Consider the following 9,544-nt stretch of genomic DNA (forward strand, 5'->3'; position numbering starts at 1 on the left):
TGTATGAGTGTTCCACAAACATGCAACTTTCATGGAGGTCAGAGAAGTGTTCAGATAGCCTGGAGCTGGAGTTACAGATGGTTCTGAGTCACTACATGGGTACTGGGAACCAAACTCAGGTCATTTGGAAGAGCAACAAGTGTCCCAGCCTGGTTTTACTGTGTTTACTTTCTATTTTTAAATTTTGTCTGCATGTATATTTGTGCAACACATGTGTGCCTTCAGAGGCCCAAAAAGGGCACCTAATCTCATGGAACTGGAATTATAGAGTGTTGTAAGCTGCCATATGGGTGCTGAGAATCAAACCCAAGTCCTCTGAACAGCAGGCAACGCTGTTCATTGCTAAGCGATCTCTCCAGACTATTTGTAGTATTTTTAATTCCTTTGTAATTTTCCTTCTTTCTGGAAAATTTTACCTTTCTTATGATGTATCTCTATTACTGACAAGACTTTTTAATTTTCTATGTTTTAAAGTTTTAATTTTGCCTTTCCTTTTAAAGGCAAGATTTTGATATTCAGCCTTACTATCTTGGAACACATTTGTGGGCCAGGTTGGTCTTGAATTAGTAACAGAGATGCTGTTGCCTCTGGCTCCTGAGCACTGAGGTTACAGCAATACACCTAGCTTGCCTTTCTTTTTAGAGAGAGAGACTCAATGTGTAACCCTGAGTAGTTTGGAACTCGGTATGAAAACCAGGATGGCTTCAAACTCACAGAGAACAGACTGTCTCTGCCTCCTGAGTGCTGGGATTGAAGATGTATGCCTCCATACCAGACTTCTTCTTTTCTAAAATTAATTAATTAATATTATGATTATTATGTGGTTATTTTGAAGCAGGGTGCCAGTCTTTGCTGTTCTGGAACTTGCTCTCTAGACCAAGTTGGCCTACGAACTCAGAGATCTGCCTGCCTCTGCCTCCTGAGTGCTGGGATTTGAGGTGTGTGCTGCCACCGCCCAACTAAGCTCATGTTAGGTTCTTTCTCTCCCTGGGAGTGTAGCTGAACTAAAGACCTCAAGCCGACCCTCCGATAGTCTCCAGAGTTTTCTTCCTATAAAGCTTTGTCCTTTCTGAGACTCTTTTCTGTGAAGTTTTGTCTTCCTAACCTCCTGCTACTGCTAATAGCATCTCACATCAAAGACTTGAACTCTGGGTTCTTTCTCCTTGAACTGTCTTTCAGCCAATACAATAATGAAGCCTACTTCATTTATCCTCTTCCCTGAGGTATCTCTGTCGTGCACTACTATTGCTGCTAATGTTTAAAAATGATTGTTTCATATCTTTGTTTGAATTTTTACATTAAAAAATATCCAGTGTCTCACACAACCTAGTTAATTAAGCTCTCTACCACTAGAATTCTCCCCTACTATATTGCTGTATAACAGTTTCCTAGGAGACTGAACCTTCCATCCTACAGGGAAACTCCTTGAGCAGTAAACAAATCGAGACAGCTTTAGGAAGTCCCCCAAACTAACCAGATTCAACAGGCTCTTCCCTGCCAGAGTGAACAATAAAAGCTAAGTTCGTCTCAGAAGTTAGAAAGCTGTGTGCCAAAAGGACCCAGACAAGTTGGACGAAAAGAAAACTCTGAGAGCAGACCAGCACCCTGGAAGAAGCAGAAACCAGCAGAGCTGCAGGGAAGAAGTTTATACCAGTTAGAAGGTGCACTTAGAAAGGACACTCTCGAACCTGTTGAGCTGCCTACAGGCTGTGCAGTGTGCTCCAGCTTTGTGAGCTGTCACTCATGCTGAGGTGGGCCTTGGTGATGCAACTGTTTTTGCATCATTTCTGCCTGTTAAGTAACCCCTTATCTATATTTCTGCAAGTAACCCCATTGGTTCATTAAGTAGGACTTTGGTGGTATGTGTACTTCGGTCTGTTGTGTGTTCCCTATCTAGGGTAAGAAGATGTGTGTTGAATCTCCCCACAACAGATGTTACTATCTAGATAACTCTATGAATTTAATCTGTTATTCTGACCTGCTTTGTCAAGATTGAAAGTAAAATTACTATTTTGTGCTGTTTACAGCTAAAAGCACTGCTATTTTTAAAAAAAATCTATGTGTGTGTATGTGCCTATGAATATCTCTGTGTACATGGTAAACATATGGACATTCTTTACAACAAGTTTTACAACTCTGAGGGGAACGGGTTCCCCAAAGCAAGTGTTATAGATCTGAAGGGAAAGCTATCCTGTCAGCCTGGAGCCAAGGAACACCACAAACTCCCACTGCACAAAATCAAAAGCCCTTCCTGGCTACCCCAATTATCATGCCCAATCAAAACAACCCAAGTAACCCTAACATAGCGTTGTCCCCTTTTACTTTTATAAACTGCCATTTGCCTATGGGCCATATCTCTCTCCTCTCTATTCAGAGGCAGCCCTTTGTCCCTCCTGGACAAATATCCTTTTCCCCCATCTCTTGTTCCTTTCCACTTCTCTCTTGTCTTCTATCTCCCGTCTTTGGCTCTTATGCCCTGCCCTCTGTCTCTCTGGGGCAAATAAATGTCCTTTGTGCTGAGAACTTGGTCTCGGAGTGTCTTATGTCAAATCCCAGTTCCTTCAGGAACCGCCTTAGTTTTGGAAAAAGGAAAGCCAAGGCACAAGCCCCAGACCATCCAGTGGGTAGGCAGCAGCAAGCCTGCAGAGGACTGAGGCGTTGTGAATATTTAGATATAAGGCCTGGGTGGTAGTGCTCCAGGTCAGGGTATTATTACAGTCTGAGGAATCCAGTGTGCTCATAGAGCGTGTTCCCAAGGAGTTAGAGCAGTCTGTGAGACCAAAGAGAAGGATATGGGAGACATAAGAGATGGTAATGATGTTTGGCCTGAAGTAGTTAAGGAGTGTTGCAGTTGCCAATTGGTTCTATTCAAATCTCCCCGGCAGCAGTGGTGTGAGTTCCTCAATACTCACCCCCAATGTACTGGGTTCCTGGAAGAACACACACACACACACACACACACACACACACACACACACTTATAAAATTTATTAGAAGTGTTTGTGCAGTGGCAGAAGTTGCCATCATTGAAAACTGAGCATGCCAGTTTTGGCAGTTGAACTGTACTGAGGCCAAGCTGCTGTAGTAACAGAACAAGGCTTTAATAAAATATGAATCTGTGGAGGAAGGGTCACAAAATGAACTCCACCAAAGGGAGTTTGATAAGCTGGGAGACAAGAGAGAAGCCCAGAAAGGCATAGGGAAGTTGTGAGACTTCCAGGAGGGAGCTGAAGAACAGAAGAGGCAAGGTCACAAAGCCAAATCGGCAAGGGCTGTCCTAGAACCCCTGGGGTAGGCTAGTCCAGGTGAGCTGGGCAGAAAGTCTGGTGACTTGGTCAGTCCTAGTAAAGACGTTTTTGACTGGGTTCAAGAGGAGTTGAAAGAATGCATGCTTGAGGTCTAAGAGAACAATGAGAGGTCTTGAGGGAATGGTAGAGAGGAGAGCATAAGCCTTGGGTATGATGGGGTGGTTTAATAAGTCAGAGATCTGAACCAAGTGGTAGGTTCCATGGGGGTTTTTAACTGTGAGTATGGGAATATAGGGGGAATGACCTAGGTAGGACTTTAGAATTGCCCAGGCTTGGAACCAGGAGGAAGAGAAAGGAGATTTACACTCACAATGTTCAGTCTATTTGGTTTTGACAACTTAGATAAAGTATTCTAAGATCTATCCTATCTTGCTGAATTCAGTCTTTGTATCTAAATTACTCTCTATCTTAACTTATACCATCCTAAAAACATCTCTTCAGACCTAGAACATCTTCTTAAATCCTAAACAACTTAAGCTTATTGTAAAACTATGATTATCTGGTCTTCAACTCTATCAGACCCTGAGAGGGAATAAATATTACCTGAGTATGAAGGAAGCGCAGGGATGCAGCTTCCAAAATTACAGAAATGGCAGAGACAGCTGACTACCTGGAGGGCTTTGATCCACTTGGGCTTGAGTATTAGGCAGGTGATAGATTTGGATCTCTTTGCATTCTTCTATTTGCAGACATCCAGTTAGACCAGCGCCATTTGTTGAAGATGCTGTCTTTTTATTCCATTGTATGGGTTTGCCTTGTCAAGTGTCCATAGGTGTGTGGGTGGATTTCACGTCTTCGATTAAATTCCACTGATCGACCTGTCTGCTCCTATACCGATATCATGCAGTTTTTATTACTTTTGCTCTGAAGTTCAGCTTGAGGTCGGGATGGCTGTAGAATTAATATTTACTAATAAATCCTGATGCAGGGTTGTTACCCGCTTCAATGGTTTATGTTCTTGAATTAAAGACACACACACACACACACACACACACACACACACAGTCTTTATATTTTAACATGCCCTAAGCAGCACAATAGCTGGGCCACTGCCTAGCCTCCATGCTGCTAGGCTCTCCCTCCCACGGATAACTCCCAGTTACTGCTTACTAATTTCTATGTTCCATCTTGGCTGCTCTTAACTCCAATTAGTCATCTGTCTGGTCCACGTTTTCTTGGCCCAGAGCCTGGGGCACTCTTTTTGCTTCTCTACCCAATGGCAGCCTCTGTGTTTTTCCTCTCTCCATGCTCTCCTGAAGCATGGCAAATCTCCTTTCTCTTCCTCCTGGTTCCAAGCCTGGGCAATCCTAAAGTCCTACCTAGGTCTCTCCTCCTCAGCTACTGGCTGCTGGCATCTTTATCAATCAGAACCAACTGGGAGCAGGTTCCCAGAAGCTAAGTGCAAATCCTCTCATGCAGTTTTGTGGGGAATATAATTAGCATTTTTTTTTTTTTTTTTTTTGTTATTTTGAGATGGGGTTTCTCTGTGTAGCCCTGGCTGTCCTGGAACTCACTCTGTAAACCAGGCTGGCCTCGAACTCAGAAATCCGCCTGCCTCTGCCTCCCGAGTGCTGGGATAATTAGCATTCTTAATACAAACAGCTACAGATGGCAATACTTCCAGAAGTTCTTTTATTGTTCAGGATTGTTTTAGCTAGTCTGGGTTTTTGTTTTTCTATAAGATAACATGTCTTTTTACATATTTACTCATTAGAGAATTTGAAAATTATAAACTCATCCTGTATTAGCATAACTAACATGAAGTTGACAATTGCTCTGTAAGTTCTGTAAAGAATTGTATTCAAATTTAATGGGAATTGCATTGAATCAGTAAATTGCTTTTGGTAAGATGGCCATTTTCACTATGTTAATCCTACTGATCCATGACCATGGGAGATCTTTCCATCTTCCTCAATTTCTTTCTTCAGTGACTTGAAGTTCTTGTCATATAGGTCTTTCATTTGCTTGGTTAGAGTTACACCAAGAGATTTGATATTATTTGTGGCTATTGTGAAGGGTATTATTTCCCTAATTTCTTTCTCACCCATATTCTGGTTTTTATAAAGGAGGGCTACTGATTTCTTTGAGTTAATTTTGTATCTAATCACTTTGCTGGAGGTGTTTATCAGCTGTAGGAGTTCTCTGGTAGAATTTTGGGTCACTTATATATATTATAATATCATCTACTAATAGAGATATGTTGACTTCTTCCTTTCCAGTTAGTATTCCCTTGACCTCCTTCAGTTGTCTTATTGCTCTGGCTAGAACTTCAAGTCCTACATTGAACAGATAAGGAGAGGGTGGGCAGCTTTGTCTTTTCCCTGATTTTAGTGGGATTGCTTTAAATTTCTCTCCATTTAATTTGGCTATTGGCTTGTATATTGCTTTTACTATGTATAGATATGTGCCTTGTAACTCCCAACCTCTCTAAGACTTTTAATATGAAAAGATATTGGATTTTATCAAAGGCTTTTTTCAGCATCTAATGATATAATCATGTGATCTTTTTCTTTCAGTTTGTCATGGAAAAAGAACCAAGTCAAATAGACTGAAACCATAGGAGGGATTTATTTGTTTGGTTAGCTGGTTAATTTTGTGCCAGTTAGGCTGGGCTATGGAGTACCCCAGACATTGGATCAAACATTCTGGTTATTTCTTTGAAGAAAATCTTGGATTAGATTAACATATAAATTGATAGATTCTGTAAAGATTGTCCTCCCTAATTTTCAGTGAGTTTCTGCCAATCAGTTAGAGACCTGACTGCAACAAAAAGGGTGGTCCTCCCCTGAGTAATGAAGTATTTCCTCCAGCCAGCTTTCAGGGTCGCTTCAGACTTGAGTAGAAGTCTACTACAATATCAATTGTTCCTTGCCTTTGGCCTGCCGGCCTTGAGACTGGAATTAACTAGTGACTTCCCGACTCACCAGCTTGACGATTTCCCCTACAGATGTTGAGACTAAGCTGTCTCCATAATCATATAAGCAAATATTTTTACAAGTATTTTTATCTATAGGGGATGTTTTCAGAGCCACAGCGGAAGCTTCACACCACTCAGTCTTATTCATACTGTGTTCTTTTCTATAAACTGTATACATAACCTGCAAACTAGGCACAGTGAAGAGGTCAATAATTACTACTAATCAAATGGGATGATCCATATACTAAAATCAAAGCCATGTGAACACATTCTCTCTGGTGTAATTTTGGCTTGTCTGTATTTGAGTGTGTTGGTTCATCACTTGCACAGATTACTCTGCATTTAATCATTTGTGGTGCAACACTGCCACAAAGTACCAGAAATTGTCTGACTTTCCATGTTTTGTGACCAGTTCCTTCCTCTGCATCTAAATGCAGGCACCATTGGGCATCTTCAGAGGGGCTATCTTATCACAGCATAAGTCATGCTTAGGGTGTTATCTCTTCTTTTAACCAACTTCTTCAACTTCTAGAAATATGGCAGCAGTTTAATAATTGGCTAGGATAAATTTGTTTTTCCTTCTTCATAATTTCACTGCTCAAAATTAGTTCTTACTGTTATAATTTAGCAATCTCGGTATATCGTCCTTTTTTTCTTTTCTTACTGAGTCAGAACCTTTTACTTTTCCATCGGCGGAACATTACAGTTATCTTTGCATAGCTGCATTACCAGAATGACTACTTTTGTGTGTTAAACAAAATAAAGGTTATCTGTTCACAGAAGCCATGTGGGTTGATTTGATAACTGAAATGAGTAAGTGACTAATGGATGGATATCATCTATAGTGTGAATCCAGTGGACATGTTGTAAGCAGAGTAGGAAGATACAAGATTTTATCATACTACTCAGAAGAACACACAGCTTCAAACTTGTACATTATTTCTGAAATTTTCTACATAATACCGGTGGACTATAATTGCCTTTGAGTAATTAAAACAGCTGATAGCATAACCACAGATAAGAGTAGACTCACATGCCTCCCCGTCTCTCATCTCTAATCTATATAACTATGCATATATCCAAGACATTGTAAATTTTTCTATTCAAGACCCCCCTTTCACCCAGTACACAGATTTATTAAAATAGGTGCACAGATACAAACATTTGCTGATAATAAATAAGTGTACTTTAAAATTGTCTCCGTTGGAGCTTCTGTTGCTGTGATAAAACACCATGACCATTAGTAACTTGGGGAGGAAAGGGTTTCTTTTGCTCACACTTCCATATCACAGCAGTCCATCATTGAAGGAAATCAGGGCAGGAACTCAAGGCAGGAACTGAAGCAGAAGACATGGAGGAACACTGCTTCCTGGCTTGGTCTTCAAGATTTGCTCAGGCTGCTTTCTAACAGCACCCAGGATCACCGCCAGAGGTGGCAGCCAACCACTGTCCCAGAGGTGGCACCCAGGACCACCGTCCCAGAGGTGGCACCCAGGACCACCGTCCCAGAGGTGGCACCCAGGTCCACCGTCCCAGAGGTGGCAGCCAATCACCAGTCAAGAAAATGCTCCACAGGCTTGTCTACAGGTGATGTTGGTGGGGATATCTTTTTTCAATTGAGGTTTCCATACCCAAAATGACTCTAGTTTGTGTTAAGTTTACATAAAATTGGCCATCTCAAAGACAATGCTCTTTTATAAAATTTGACCATTTATTAAAGTTGAAAGCAAATTTGTATGCTAATGAGATGGATATACTTGTTAATTTTACATAAAAAATAAATTTTGGCCAAAATATTTGATACTACAAGACATGAAGGATCATTTTTTGTCAAGAGTTGGTTGACATTTTTATTTTGTTTGTTAATTTATTTGTCAGGGTACATGTGACTATATTTTGTTTTCATTACTCCCTTTCCACTGCCTGCCCCCATGTCTCCTGCCCCAGCATTTGAAAAATCTCTCCTTCCCTCTTTCCCTGCCTTCACGTTTAAGTTCCTTATGGTGTTTCACTAAACCCCAGGCATTCCATCCCAAACATCAAATGCAGATGCTCTCAATCCACTTTTTTTCTTCTTTGGCGGAGTTTCTCTACAGCCCTGGCTGTCCTGGAAGTCGCTCTGCAGACCAAGCTGGCCTTGGAGTCAATGATCCAGACGCTCTCCATTCTAACACCATCCACTGAAGGGAAAGAAAGCACGTGGAGTTCTGTCCCTGTGCACCAGGAATCCGCACGTAACTATCCTAGGAGAGCTAAAGCTTTGCTTAGCTTTGGTCTTAGCTTAATTGGGTAGAATTTGTCACTTGGCTACCTTGCATGCAGAGGAACCTGAGTAATTTAGTATACTTTGCCAGGTTTTGAAAAGGAAGAAAAATGTTGAGTGCATATCTAGTAGTGTATATAGACACATTAATTAATTCATTAGAGTTGGGTTGGGGTCTGCTTCCCCCCCTTTTTAAAAGCATATTTGTTTTCTGCTACAGGTTGTCCTTTCAAAATACACTTCTTATGCTGTGGAATTAATACTTTCTCATCAAGGAGTGGGGGTGTATGTCTCCTCTCCTGGAATTCGGAGCAGACATAAGCATGACTAGGGCTTGCAACATTTTTCTAGAAAAGGTGATGTAGCATTTGCCTAGCTCTGATCTATATGGAGATGTGGTTTTGGAATTTTGAGTCCCATGTAATAAATCTGGCTTGCTACAAGTGCCTGTGCTTCAGGCTATGTGGAGGGACCATAAAGAAATGGGGAGGGCTGGTGAGATGGCTCAGTGGGTAAGAGCACCCGACTGCTCTTCCGAAGGTCCGGAGTTCAAATCCCAGCAACCACATGGTGGTTCACAACCATCTGTAACGAGATTTGACTCCATCTTCTGGAGTGTCTGAAGACAGCTACAGTGTACTTACATATAATCAATAAATAAATCTTTAAAAAAAAAAAAAAAAGAAATGGGGAAAGCACGGGCTGAGGAGGTGGATCAATGGTTATGAGCACATACTGCCTGTGATGGTTTGTATATCCTTGGACCAGGGAGTGACACCATCTGAAGGTGTGGCCTTGTTGGAATAGGTGTGACCTGGTTGGAATGGGTGTGTCACTGTGGGTGTGGGTATAAGATCCTCACCCTAGTTGCCTGGAAGTCAGTCTTCCACTAGCAGCCTTTGGATGAAGACATAAAACTCTCAGCTCCTCCTGTGCCATGCCTGCCTGGATACTGCCATGCTCTCACCTTGATGATAATGGACTGAACCTCTGAACCTGTAAGCCAGCCCCAATTAAATGTTGTTTTTTATAAGACTTGCCTTGGTCATGGTGTCT

At 41.5% G+C, this 9,544-nt stretch overlaps 1 long non-coding RNA gene across 2 annotated transcripts in view; it reads left to right on the top strand.

Annotated features, from left to right (window-relative positions):
• Positions 1-7,816, top strand: part of Gm30212 — a 29,530-nt gene extending 21,714 nt beyond the window's left edge. For both annotated transcript variants that reach the window (XR_874392.1, XR_383236.3), the window contains exon 3: positions 7,637-7,816. This is a non-coding gene — a long non-coding RNA (predicted gene, 30212). The remainder of the gene's footprint in view (positions 1-7,636) is intronic.
• The last annotated feature ends 1,728 nt before the right edge of the window (positions 7,817-9,544 follow it).

The sequence above is a fragment of the Mus musculus genome, chromosome 14, assembly GCF_000001635.26.
Source record: "Mus musculus strain C57BL/6J chromosome 14, GRCm38.p6 C57BL/6J".
Taxonomy (NCBI): domain Eukaryota; kingdom Metazoa; phylum Chordata; class Mammalia; order Rodentia; family Muridae; genus Mus; species Mus musculus.